Genomic DNA, 13,959 nt, shown 5'->3' on the forward strand with positions numbered 1-13,959 from the left:
ATTTAGGGGTCCTTTTAAAAGCCGTACACTGGATAGCAGCCCTTTTCTCTAGGGAAGAGGAAGGGCAGTTTATGGGGCCCTGGCCTCCTCGCCCTGCTGCTGAACTTGCCCAGATGCTAAACTCTTGTGCCTTACCTGGCACTTAGTTCCCAGAGGCACTTGGTTCCCAGAGGCCACACGCGTCTGCAGAGAGCCTCACGCGATGGCCTGCCTAGCTTTATACTCCTGGCTGGCTCCTCCCCCCTCCTTCCTTCCTGATTGAAAGGGGGCTGGCCTTCCCAGGTGAGTTTACAAAAGCTCAGGAAGGCAAATGGCTGCTGATGGGCGTGACCTACTCTGCAGGCTCCTGAATGGACTGCTTGGATTAGCCTAATGGGGCTCTTAATGGGTTGGGAATTGGCCCTTCCTAGGTCCTTTCCCTCCTAGTTCTGTTCTCTTAGGCTGGACTGTTTTTGTAACCTCAAGCTAGTTTTTATTTGGGTTTGTTTAATTATTTATTGCTCTCTAGATCCTGTGTCCCAATTTACTGACCTGTTTAGGTTATGTTCTAACTTAGATTAGGTTTAACCTGGGTTAAGTATAGGTTTAATTTAAACAAGTAGAAAAAACCTGCTTTCCACTTTATCCTCCTCCCTTCCTTCGATTAAGTGCTACCTTAGGTGCAGCTAACTTTCAACTTTGATTTAAATGCCTGACCCTTGGGCACTTACTCACGAGTAGGACGCTGCTCTTACTCACGAGTAGGACTCTGCTCCTGCTCAGAGTAGCCAGTGATCCAGTGGGGCTCTTCTTCTGTTCTTATAGAGAAGCAATCAAGATACAAAAACATCATAGGAAAGAGCAGACTTTGAGTATCAGCAATGCTTGGCTACCAGCCCTTAGGAATGCCAGGATCCCGGAATTCAGCACAGGAAAAGGAACTGGGTTGCAGAAAGAAAGTACATAGTCCTTTAAGGAACACACAGTGAACAAGATCATGCTTGAGTCTGTTATTAACAGTTGCTCTGGCGTGAGACAAATGGTCTGTGGTTCTCACCAAATTCACTGGAAAGGTAATTTAATGCTGAATGCAATTAAACAAATTGTGTTGGAATATCTGTATTCTATCTAAAGTTATGGCCAATTAACCAGAAAGCTTTCTATCTATCTATCTATCTATCTATCTATCTATCTATCTATCTATCTATCTATCTATCTATCTATCTATTTATTTATTTATTTATTTATTTATTTATTTAATAAATTAAATTTGATTTTGTCGTGGGGAAGAGGACACTAAACAATCTTCTTTGACCCCAGGTAGCAGATGCCTTAGCTATACCACTGACCCATTTTTCACATTTTAAAAAGTCTGAATGTGATGTCACTTCCGAAAGTGATGTCACTTCCGGGGCATCATTTTGCATTTAGCACCAAGCTACGCTTTCCTTAGCTACGCCACTGGCTGCATCCCCCTTATGACACTACTGCTAAAACACATCCTGGCCAGGCAGCCCTGAAACACCACAGAGATATGTTTGAAGTGGCCTGCTCTGTGGAGCAATGTTCTTTCTTTCTTTCTTTCTTTCTTTCTTTCTTTCTTTCTTTCTTTCTTTCTTTCTTTCTTTCTTTCTTTTCAATTAGCAAATTGCTGAGCTCTCAGCCCGCCAATTACTTGCTGAGGGTAAACATTAATTTCCAGTAGGCAAAGCATTTAGAAATTTCCAGCGCAAGCACATCTTTTTGTGAAGCCAGAGCATCACATTGTTGCAAGACTGTAATTTTGGAACAGCGCAGCGCCCAGGAAGAAGAGACGCAGCCTTATCGGATTCAGTCATCCTCCCACACTCTCACCCAAACTACAGGTTGCAATTCCCCAGTGAGGAGGGAGGGGATCCTCCTCCTGCCTGGAAAAAACAAACACACAACTCAGCTTGGGAGATACAGTAATCTCTCAGTGTGATTGCATGATGCGCTATGATGGTGATTTAAGGCATCTTCAGCTGTTTCTAGGATACGAAGCTTATGAGCATATGATTTAATCTCTGCAATGGCAGCTCAAGGTTGTTTCAATGATAAATACGGGTGCTCTGCTGGAATGAGTCATATGGCTGCAGAAAGTTTACAAAGCCATTTCCAGGGGTGGAAAGGAGCTGATTTCCATGGCCAGGCTGTGCAGGCTCAAGGGTCAATCGCAGCCACCTTGCAGAGAACGTTCTGAGGGTTGAGACTTGGTTTCCTGCTCTCTGTACCCCAGGGTGCTGCTTGAGGAGAACACTGCAGGCTGTTTGAGGCATTAGTACGGAGGTTCCCAAACTTACCCTCATCATGGCACCCTTCTTTGTCACGGCCACACTGTATAGTGGGAGGACAAGCCATTTGTCAGCACTGCCCTGAGACTGTGCAAGATCTTGCGAGAATTGTGCAAGTTCTCACAGCATGAGATCTTGCAAGAAATACACAAGGTCTCATGAGAATAGCATGATTTTGGCCTGGTCAAGATGGCAGCACCCAGGAGAGCCGGGAAGATGAGGCCACTGGGGACATCTTGCGATGCTTCTGTGAGTTCACCATTGTGCCCCCAAGGCACAACAGAATACTGTTTGGGAACCACTGCACTAGCGCCTCAGACCAGAATCCTCCTGATACTGGGAATCAGACCATCCCAGATAGTCAACCAGCGCCACTCCCAGTTCTCCAGTTCTCCCACAGCTTCCAGTAAAAGAAGCTACTGTTTGTGGTGGCAGCCCAGAAGCGTGCAACAGCTGCCTGACTTTTCAGTCACTGTAAAGGGCCTTGCACTGCTGAGACACAAGTTCCAGCAGCACAAGTCCCAGAGAGGATTGGGCCATAAATGCTTCCCACCCCTCTCTGATGGAGACCTTGCATGCAACAAACTGATTGATATACAAAATGGTGAATGTGTTCGGAGGTGTAGCCTGCCAAATCCTGATCTGTGCTTCTAAATGTCAACAGTGCATTGACACCAGGGACATACAGTGCGTGGGGAGGCAGGTGAGGCAGAGCCTCCCCAACGGAGTCCTTTGAAAAACTCAGCCACTGTGTGGGGCGGAATGCATGGGTTGTGAGTGCATGCACGCCTCACACAGCAGCAGCACTTTCAAAGGACTCTGGTGGGGAGGCTCTGCCTCACTTGCCTCCCCACCCACTGCACGTCCTTATTGACACTGGAGAATTATAGTTTCTCCTGAAGAAACAATATTAAAATGTTACAGTAAGAACATAATACACCCGTACATACTCGAGTATAAGTCCATCTCATGAATACATAGAGGGCAAGTTTTAAGCCTCAAATCAAGGAATTTGCTATGGTCTGTGGATAAGTCAAAGGCGAAAGGTGTGTGAAATTCTTTGAAAATGACTTACCAGTAATAGCGCAGACGCAACAACAGGAAGCAGTAGTCTTTCCAGGGTTGCACCACTTTAGAGCAGTGACGTTCAACATTTTTCTTCTCGTGGCACAATGACTGCTTTGGTCTTCTCTATGGGGATGTCACTTCCGGGAAACTCTTCCAGATTCTGCAACTTCTTCCTAGGGCAACTGTCTGTAGTAATGAATCGTCTGCTGCTCTTCCTCCACCAGCTCTATAGACTACACAAGGTCTATACTGCATGCTTAAAAAATAAATTTGCTCTAATGAATATTTTTCCCTTGCACCAGCAGAGTGACATTGTGCTTAATTCCTATTTTATAGCATGCACATTGTATTAGAGCAGGGGTGCCCAAACCCCGGCCCTGGGGCCACTTGCGGCCCTTGGGGCCTCTCAATGTGGCCCTCAGGGAGCCCCCAGTCTCCAATGAGTTTCTGGCCCTCCAGAGATTTGTTGGAGTCCACACTGGCCTGACGCAACTGCTCTCAGCATGAGGACGACTGTTTGACCTCTAGTGTGAGCTGTGGGATGAGGGCTCCATCCACTGCTTGTTGTTTCACATCTGTGATGCAGTAGCGGCAGCAAAGGAAAGGCCAGCCTTGCTTTGTGCAAGGCCTTTTATAGGCCTTGAGCTATTGCAAGACCTGTATTCGTTCATATAAGTTCATCTTTAAAATATTCATTTATGTAAATTTATTCAAATTTTAATTGTAAATTAATTCTTTTTTTCCCCGGCCTCCAACACAGTGTCAGAGAGCTGATGTGGCCCTCCTGCCAAAAACTTTGGACACCCCTGTATTAGAGCATGGGTGGGCAAACCCAGGCCTGGGGGCCATTTGTGGCCTGCAGAGACCCCCAATTCAGCCTGCAGGGAGTTCCCAGTCTCCAATGAGCCTCTTGCCTGCAGTGGTCTGCACCTGCTGGTCGTGACCGCTAGATGCAAATTGCAGGCTGAGTTAGAGCAAGGCTTTTGATAGTTTCCATGTGTTTTCTGTTTTTCCCTTGGCATTATTTTAACCCCCTTCCTATTGCCTCTGAACAACTTGTGTTTCCAGATGTTTCTGGCTTGGTCTGTATGTTTTCTATGTTCTAGAGGTGTGTGGCAAACAGTTCACAATTCTCATGTGGTTCCACATGCCTGTATTATAGTTCTCATTTGTATGATAAATCAGCTCAGTAAAATCCATTCATTCATATAAGTTGCATCCCTAATGTATTTGTTTATGTAAATTTATTCCAATTTGAAATGTAAATTAATTCTTTTTTTCCCCTGGCCCCCCCCCCCCCCCGGACACAGGGTTGGAGAGATGATGTGGCCCTCCTGCCAAAATGTTTGCCCACCCCTGTCTTAGAGGGAACCTCTATCTTCATTCACAAAAGAAGAGCCACCAATTTGTTATTAAAGGAAAAGAAATCTTTAATATTTTCTGTTTCACTGCCTTTTTTAATAGCATACCAGAGTTTTTGTCCAAAGACAAACTGGAGCCAAAATATCCTCCAACCAAGAAACATGCCCTCAATCCTTAGGGCCACCAATTAAAACTTGCCCTCGCCAATTACTCTACTCATTAAACTGACCAAATCCCTGGTTGTTGTTTTTCTGCTATCGTTTTAATCTTTTTTCCCTAAGCAGCCATGCTGTGTTCCAAGAAATCAGGCAGGAATAATGAAGTCACTCCCGCAGAACTCATGAGCGTGTTATTTAATTTGGACAGCCACTGGGCAGGGAGCAAATCCCTCTGAATTGTGACCAGTGCCCATCTCTGAGAACTGTCATCCAGAGCAGCTGTCACAGAAATAAGCAGCTGCTTCTCAGCAAGTAACTCTTCCTGGGTGCTTAGGAAAAGTGACGACACCTGAGTGGGGAGTTTCAACTGTGATTATCTAACACACCAGAAGATTTCACAAACAGCAAGTAAACAGAGTTCCCGTCGCAGAAAGGCAAGGGGACTGAGCGGTGAACTTGGAAGCTGGACCACTAGTTGCTGAGGAACAACTGCAGGTAAGGCCCACTGCTATCACCTCCTACTTGTGGACTTCTTGGCAGTGTCTGATTGACCACTGCAGTAGTAGTATAGTTACAGGAGGGGCAGTGCGGTAAGTATTGCAGGTCTGTGTAAGTGGCCCCTCTCCAGTGGCGTAGCTAGAGGGGGTGCAAAGCACTAAGTTTAGCAGGGAGCCTCACTGCAGTGTGCAAGCAACCTCACCCCTTCGGAGCCATTCTGGTTGGGGGGAGCAAAATGGAGGCGTATGACCAATTACATGGCTTCTGGCTTAAACATCTGACCAGGAGGCGGCATTCTGGGGTGGGGGGGACGGTGGGACGGCGGGCAGAGGGCAGTCCCAGGGGCTGGCAGGAGGGGAGCCGGAGGCGGGGCTGAGACCCGGCTGTTATGCCAGATCCCAACCCTGTTCCCCAAGCAGCGCAGAGCGACTGGAAGCCACTCCGCTCTCCTCAGACATATGCCACCTCTGGAGGTGGCACAAGTCCGAGGAGATCCATAGGGGCTGCAGTGACTTACCTGGGGGCAAGGGGAAGAGTTTCCCTTTGCCCCCAGCTGAGTCACTTTGGTTGGCAACCTTCAGTCTCGAAAGACTGTGGTATAAGCCTACAGCACCCGGTATTCCCAGGAGGTCTCCCATCCAAGTACTAACCAGGCCTGACCCTGCTTAGCTTCCGAGATCAGACGAGATCGGGCATGTGCAGGGTAACTGTTGATTTGGAGCCCCAACCTGCCCTAGATACAGCACAGGCCTCTTGGCCTGCCTATTCCAGCACAAGATAGGATTGCACTGAAAATCACAGATCAGACAAAACTCCAGACAACAGTCATAAGGGTCAGTGTGCATGAAGTGCTTTGAAAACTACGATGTGGTACGTAGATGCGATTAGTTTTTACTTAGCCCTTGATTTCTAGGATTCCTGCTGTTCTGGAACAATACAACCAATCCTGGCAGCCAATGTTCTTTTCAATGTAATCTGCAATGACTTTCCCTCCTGTGGCTCTAAACCAATAATTTGATTTCTCCTTCCCCTGCTGGAGAGTGTGGCCTTTCTTTCTTCCGTGTAACTGCTGGACTGTGCCACTGTCTACTTTATAAGTGCCATTAACAGGTCAGGTCTCTTCAGTGCGATCTCCTGAGGCTCTTGGAGGGAGAAGCACAATAGCAATCATTTATATAAATCCACGAATAAATCTCAAAACAAGAAAACCCCTTAAAGATCTGTTTTTCCTTTGCATCGATGCAAGGCAAGGTTTTTCTGCAAGGCATGGCTTTTCCAATGCAAGGCATGGTTTCTTAAATGTCAGGTAGTGGGTGTGGGCCAGTATATGAGCCCCTAGACCAGTGGTTCCCAAACTTTTTCGCACCAGGACCCATTTTTTAAAAACAACTCTCTGTTGGGACCCACCAAGCTTTACCAAACTTTTTAAAAAGGAGATCTAGAAAGAAATAGCATTTTATTTATTCATGATTAATAATAACCAGAAAGAGAGACTCGCGAACATTTCTCTCAGCATATTTACAAGTGCTTGCAAACTGGTGGAGCTCAGGTCCTTGGAGGACAGCTAGCAGTTACACAGTATTTGATATTTGAATAGCCTCAACAGCTTAAGCCAGGGGTTCTCAAACTTCTTGGAAGTAAATCTCTCAAGGTATGTTTGTGTGGAGGCAGGGGAAAAGGCAGCAATGTGATTGTCAGGGTCGCGCCACTGTGGGGGCAAGGGGGCTTTTCTTTAAATGTAACTTACCTGCTGCCGGGGTCCTCTACAGGGCTCCCCACGGCTTGCAGAATGTTGAAAAACTATCATAACCCACTTCTGGTTTAGCGATCGCAACCAGGAAGTGGGTTTTTTTAACCAGGAAGTACTGTTTTTATGGCCTCTGTTAATGTGTTTTTAATATGTTTTTATCTGTGTTAAATCATGCTTTTTAAAATTGTTTTTACATGTTGTAAGCCGCCCTGGGTCCCTTTCAGGGAGAAGGGCGGGATACAAATAAAGTTTATTATTATTATTATTATTATTATTATTATTACTGCGATCATTTTTCTAACATTCTACAAGCTGTGGGGAGCCCTGGAGAAGGCTCTGCAGGGCTCCCCACACTCCTTGGATCCAAGCAGCATGTTAGTAAAGGTAAAAAACACCCCCCTGCCCCCGAATGGCATGATCCTGAGGATCATGTTGCTGCTTTCCCCCACCCCTTAAAGGGAAAGGGGCAGTGGTTTTCAGGCTGGTGGGTCGCGACCCACCAGTTGAAGCACCATTGGCTTAGGCAATTTGACCCTGATATTTTCATCACTCTTTGGTGACCCACCAAAAATCAGTCGTGACCCGCCATTTGGGAACCACTGCCCTAGACCAAACAGGCCCCCAGACCAAGAAGTGTTCTTATTCTTGCTTCCAAAAGACTCTGCAATGTCAAGTGTGGGTCTCTGCTGCTGTTCTGAAGCGACTATGTTTGCCTACAGGGTGGGATCCCATCCAGTAGACTTGCCTATTCCTCACTGAAACCCTCCAGAGAAGCCACCAGTTTATCTGAAAAAGCAGCAACTTATCTGTTGAGGAAAGCGCAATACTCAGACATAACTTTCTGAATGCTCCTGGACTGGTTCCAGTTCTGATGGACTGAAATCAGCTTGAGAACTGGGGACGCTACTTTCTAGTCATTAACTGGGCACAAGTCCTTGTGGAAAGAGTGCATTTGCACTAGCCTTTTCAAAAAGCAGTAGCTTAATCCGGTTTTCAAAGGTAAAGTACTTAATTCCAGTAATGCTCACAATGCCACTTCTGTGAGGATTAAAGCATTGATGTTCTTTCATTTGCCACCATGCAGAGAAGCAAAGAAATCACTCTGTCTGCAGACATTGGGCAAAGGTGGGAGTGCGTAAAACCAGTCCTTTTATTTCTGCTAATGGGCAGAACCTGTGACAAGTGACAAGCTTTGCCTCCACTACTCCCAGTCATGTCCCACAGGTGTTTTTCTTTTCTTAAGAGAAAAGACAGCCTCCAATGGTCCAAGGTGTCTGCCTCAGCTCCTAAGTCGTTCATGCAGGAAACGCACAGGCTGAGCACCTGACAAGGCCCAGGTGCAATTTCTGGCTGGTAAAACAAGATGCACAAACTAGAGGAAAAAAGCCATGTGGTGAGTTCAAGGCTCAGTGACAAGGCAAATGCTTTGCTGGGCAAAAGTCTCTGGCTCCGCCTGGTTCAGAAAGACTCAGGTAGCAATGTGGGGGGAAAGGCCCCTGCTTGCAGTCTTGGAGAATTGCCACACTCTCCATTGCATTCAAACATGGTGGCTGGATGGCTCCATCGCCTAACTTGTCATAAAGGAGGTTCATATTTCAACAGGGAGAGAAGCGTCTACTTTGCATGAAGAAGGCCCCATGCCCAGTCTTTGGCAGCTATAGACAGAGCTCTTGCAGCAAGGGCAGAAAAGAGTTCCTCTAAGCAGTGGCTTAGTGAGAGCGGGTGCAAAGCACTAAGTTTTGCAGGGAACCTCATCGCAGCGCGCAAGCATCCCCTCCTCCTCCCCTTTGGAGCCATTCCGGGTGATGAGGGCAAAATGGAGGTGTATGCCCAGAAGTCCTTCCTGGAATGCTCCCAGAAGGTGTATGTTTCACTCCCACTGCCTGGAAGGCCTCCAAAGGGGAGGGGGAGGGGCCGCTAGCACAACATGTTCAGGGCAGTGCCTGCAAATCTTAGTGCTCTGCACCCCCTCTAGCTACTCCACTGCATCAAATCTCAAAGGGGAAAAAAATCAGATATTGCAGAAAGGCTGCATGTACGTTAGTTTTTTTTGTGGGTACTGAAAACAAAAACAAAAAACTTGAGCTATCGTGCTGGGAATTCAGTTATTTACTGAGTGGGTGTTATACGTGGCAGATTAAAGCAGGTGAAGAACATTGAAAAGGAAATTAGAAGGCAAAAAGTTCAGGTTTGGCTTATGGGTGTCTGGAATGCAAGACTCCTTTTTTCACTTAGTGTTAGACGTAGTCTCACAGCTGGAGCAAATGGTGGGGGTCTGTCTCCTCTGTCTGAGAGGGAAGTGTACGTGATGGCAATTGGATTGCAAGAAACATAACAGCCCTGCTGGATTCGGCCCAGAGAGACCCAGCTAGTTCAGCATCCAGTTTCCGACAGCTGCCCACTAGCAGCCTCTGTGCAGCCCACAAGCAGGAAGGAAGGGATCCTTCTCTCCCACTGCTGTCCCCCTGCGACTGGCATTCAGAGGCAGACTTCTGCTTTATCTGGAGCAGTAGCGTAGCTATGGGGGGCACAGCACTAAGTTTTGCAGGGCGCCTCAACACACCATGCAAGCTGCCCTTCCCCCTCACTGTTGGGGCCATTCCCAGTGGTGAGAGCAAAGCGGAGGAGACACCTGCAAAACTAGTGCTGTCTCCCCCATAGCTATGCTACTCATCTGAAGGTATTGCTTCAGCACCATGACCAGTAGATAGACCTGCCCTCCACAAATCTGTTCAAACCACTTTTAAAGCCATGCAAGCTCGGGGTCATTGCCACACTTTGAGGCAACTATTACTCTGTGCTCTGTGAACTCCTTGCCACAGGATGTGATGACGGCATCTGGCCTAGATGCCTTTAAAAGGGGATTGGACAAGTTCCTGGAGGAAAAATCCATCATGGGTTACAAGCCATAATATGTATGTGCAACCTCCTGATTCTAGAAATGGGCTATGTCAGAATGCCAGATGCAAGGGAGGGCACCAGGATGCAGGTCTCTTGTTATCTGGTGTGCTCCCTGGGGCATTTGGTGGGCCCGCTGTGAGATACAGGAAACTGGACTAGATGGGCCTGTGGCCTGATCCAGTGGGGCTTAAGATGTTCTTAAGAAGTACTTCTTTCTGTCTTAAATTTCCCATCAGTCATTGGATGATGACCCCTGGTTCTAGTCTTTTGAGAGAGGGAAAAGCCATTCTCTTTCCACACTATATGTCTCTATCTTGGTGTGCTATGATTTTTGTCCTACCAGGGGTGTGACAGCTCATGACCAGTTGCCTCATCAACACAGACTCCTTGACTGAACTTGGCCACAGGATTGGTAAGGAGAACCATGGTTGGGGATCCTCCTTTTCATTGATAACGACTTTGTTTACTTCAAGTCAGAAAAGTCTCAGGATGTGGCTTTTGTTCCCAGCACTAAATGCTGCTAAGCAAGCAAGGATGCACTTGAGGTTCATCACTGAGGTGCCCTCAGGGGACTTTTCAGGAAACACAAGGTGTGTGAGCCTTCTCCCAAGCCAGCCTGATCAGTGGGGTGGCGGGGAGGGAGAGGGTGAAGGTTTTTTCTGACCATGAAAAGTGTGGCCTTCCTGTAGGCCTGTGAGATCTCAGGCCCCTTGCCACGTGCTGCTTTAGAATCATGTTCTGCTGGCCTAGACTGTGCTCTCCTGACAGGTACCCAGGGCCAAACACACATCTACACGAATTGCATTTGAATAAAAGGAAATTAAAAGGGTTGTCAGGCAACAAATCACAGGCACCTTGTGTTTTGCCAAATCCCAAGCCCCAAAGTCAGGTTCCAGGTAGGTCAGTCCAATCAGTCAAGGTATCCAAATCAAAGTCCAAAGCCAAAGTCCAGTCACAATCAGGTCTGATTCCCAATTCCATAAACCCAGCCAGCCAGCCAGCCAGCCAGCCAGCCAGCCAGCCAGCCAGCCAGCCAGCCAGCCAGCCAGCCTCCTCTCCTCTCCTCTCCTCTCCTCTCCTCTCCTACCTCCAACCTGCACTCCTTCAAAACCCACCAACCCTTTCTGCCTCAGGTGCTCCTTATATCCCTGAGGGCCTTATTACCTTCCAGTGGCTCCAGCTGTGCGGCACACTCTGCTGGATGCCCAGACCTTACCCTTAAAGGGGCCACTGCTGACACCACATCTACCTCCTCACCAGTTCTTCCGCAATTCCAATACACCTTGTCCAGGGGCTTCCTTTCAGACTCTCTCTGTGCTCTCCCCTCAAGCCATCTGCTGTCCTCTCCTTTCCCCTCTAGTTCCTCCTGTCTCTTCCCCAGCCTTCCCTTGTTTCTCTCCTCCAATATCCTTTGCTGTAGTCCTGGAACGAGCTGGAATCCCTAGCATGTATGCACTGCTGAAACAGAGACGCCTGCGTTGGCTCGGTCATGTCGTGAGAATGGATGATGGCCGGATCCCAGAGGATCTCCTCTATGGAGAACTCGTGCAAGGAAAGCGCCCTACAGGTAGACCACAGCTGCGATACAAGGACATCTGCAAGAGGGATCTGAAGGCCTTAGGAGTGGACCTCAACAAGTGGAAAACCCTGGCCTCTGAGCGACCCGCTTGGAGGCAGGCTGTGCAGCATGGCCTTTCCCAGTTTGAAGAGATACTTGGCCAACAGTCTGAGGCTAAGAGGCAAAGAAGGAAGGCCCATAGCCAGGGAGACAGACCAGGGACAGACTGCACTTGCTCCCGGTGTGGAAGGGATTGTCACTCCCGAATCGGCCTTTTCAGCCACTCTAGACGCTGTTCCAGAACCACCTTTCAGAGCGCGATACCATAGTCTTTCGAGACTGAAGGTTGCCAACACACACATCCAATGTCTTAACTGAGTTCTACACTTCTTCCATCTCTCCACTCTCCTTCTTACTTATCTCACCAGCACCGTTCCTTCTGCCAATGTGGGTCTGCCTTCCACCTTCTCTCTCTCTCTTCTTTAATTTCACTCCTCTGCCCCTTTTCACTCACCTGGGCCACTTCTTCCTAATCCCATCTCCACCAAGTCAACCAGCCCCCTTGCTAACACCCTGCATTTCCAAGTTAGTACATAGTCACCTGTTGCTTACTGGTGACATCAAACGCAGGAGCCAAGGCCCACAACCATATCAGATCAGCTTCATCATGAGCAGCACTAGTGACCTCTGAGCCATCTCTACAGGGTACTGGAGGACACGACAAACATATCCCTGTTTTTCTTCGCAGGAATGTTGGAGGGTATGTGACTCAAGGAATTATACTTCATCTTCCTGTGGAATGTGTGGGAGTCATGACATCTAACGTCTTATGAACTTGCAGCATCTGGTTTTCAAATTACCAGGAATGAAGAAATCAGTGGAGGTCACTGCAACCTGGAAGACCTTGCCAATCTTCCCAATCGGCAAACGGGGTAAACAGGCTCCCCAGAGAGTTGAAACTAATATGTTAGCTGCATTTAGAAACAGAGTTGCTAACCCAGAGAATTTTACTGACTTTGCCAGAATTTTTTCATTTTTGCCTGCTGCTATTGTAGGAAGATGCTGTACCAGAAAAAGTAAATCCAGTGCAGTGGCTCTCGATGTTAGTACTCGTGTGGCTGGTATCAAAGCACATAACTGGGCATGGAAGTGTCACATGACCCTTGCTAACACAGGGGAGGGCACAGGAAGGAGAAGATATGGGCAGTGGTGTCACTAGGATTCGCATCACCCAGTGCAGGAGGCCTGCACGTCACCCCATGCAGTGGGCGGGGCAACACCCCAGGTGGTGGGCATGGTGATGTACCATCACCCCGCCCCCAATGGTTTTTTGACTGTACCTTTTGATAGAACACAGATATTTCAATGTGGTTTGTTTCATTGCATTCTGCATGAAATTACGCATTGATTGATATATAACATGATGGTCTTCTTCCTCCAGACTCTGATTTTAGTGATTTTGAAAACTTGTAGAGTCTCTCACATACACAACCGTGTCAACTTACTAATGCCTTACTGCAGCAGTTCTCAAATGTTTAGCACCGGGACCCACTTTTTAGAATGACAATTTGTCCAGGACCCATAGGAAGTGATGCCATGGCCAGAAGTGACATCATCAAGCAAATTAAAATAAATAATTATAAATAATTAAATTAAAAGAAAAGAAATAATTAAATAAGAGGGAGCCAGTCCTGTTCCACCAAGTGAATCTACTCTGAAGTAAGTCCTATAGTGGTCAATGGGGCTTACTCTCAGGAAAGTGTGGGTAGAATTGCAGCCTGTGAGCTCAAGCCTATGCATGTCTACTCAGAAGTAAGTCCCATAGTGGTCAATGGAGCTTACTCTGTAGTCTGCCTGCAATACCATCACCCCAAAAAGAATCCAGCCCAGTGAGATTTCCAGTCCTCCCAGTGCCCAGTTTAAAGTTCTCAGGCACATCAAGATAAAGACCCTCCTGGCTTTGTAAGTGCAAAACAGAAAACTTTCCCCTTACCAGTTCAAGCCTCTTTTTTTGTCCTTTTTAGTGTGGGGGGAGGCTGCCTTCTGGAGCATTTGTTGCACTCCAGTTCCATTGGATCGGGACCATTCTGGTGTCGTTGGATTCCTCTCAGCCTGCCCTTTCCGAAGGACTATGGCAAGTACGCCTACTGCGAGTAAACACGCGATACGGCTCACTTTCACTTTCCATAAGGATCCATTCGTTTTTTCTTTCTGGTTTTTTGGCCATAACATTTGAAGGAAAGGAGCTAATTCAATTCTGTTTTTGCATTGAATTCCACTGGGAATTCCGCATCCTACGGTGTATGGCATGACGAGGTAGCTCCTAATGCCGCGATGTTAGCACGTCACCCCCCAGTGTGCGCCACTCCCCCA

The 13,959-nt window shown here is 47.5% G+C and overlaps 1 pseudogene; it reads right to left on the reverse strand.

Annotated features, from left to right (window-relative positions):
• Positions 1 to 5,978: 5,978 nt before the first annotated feature.
• LOC136649985 (5S ribosomal RNA) lies at positions 5,979 to 6,092 on the reverse strand (annotated as a pseudogene).
• Positions 6,093 to 13,959: the final 7,867 nt, after the last annotated feature.

The sequence above is a fragment of the Tiliqua scincoides genome, chromosome 4, assembly GCF_035046505.1.
Source record: "Tiliqua scincoides isolate rTilSci1 chromosome 4, rTilSci1.hap2, whole genome shotgun sequence".
Lineage (NCBI taxonomy): Eukaryota > Metazoa > Chordata > Lepidosauria > Squamata > Scincidae > Tiliqua > Tiliqua scincoides.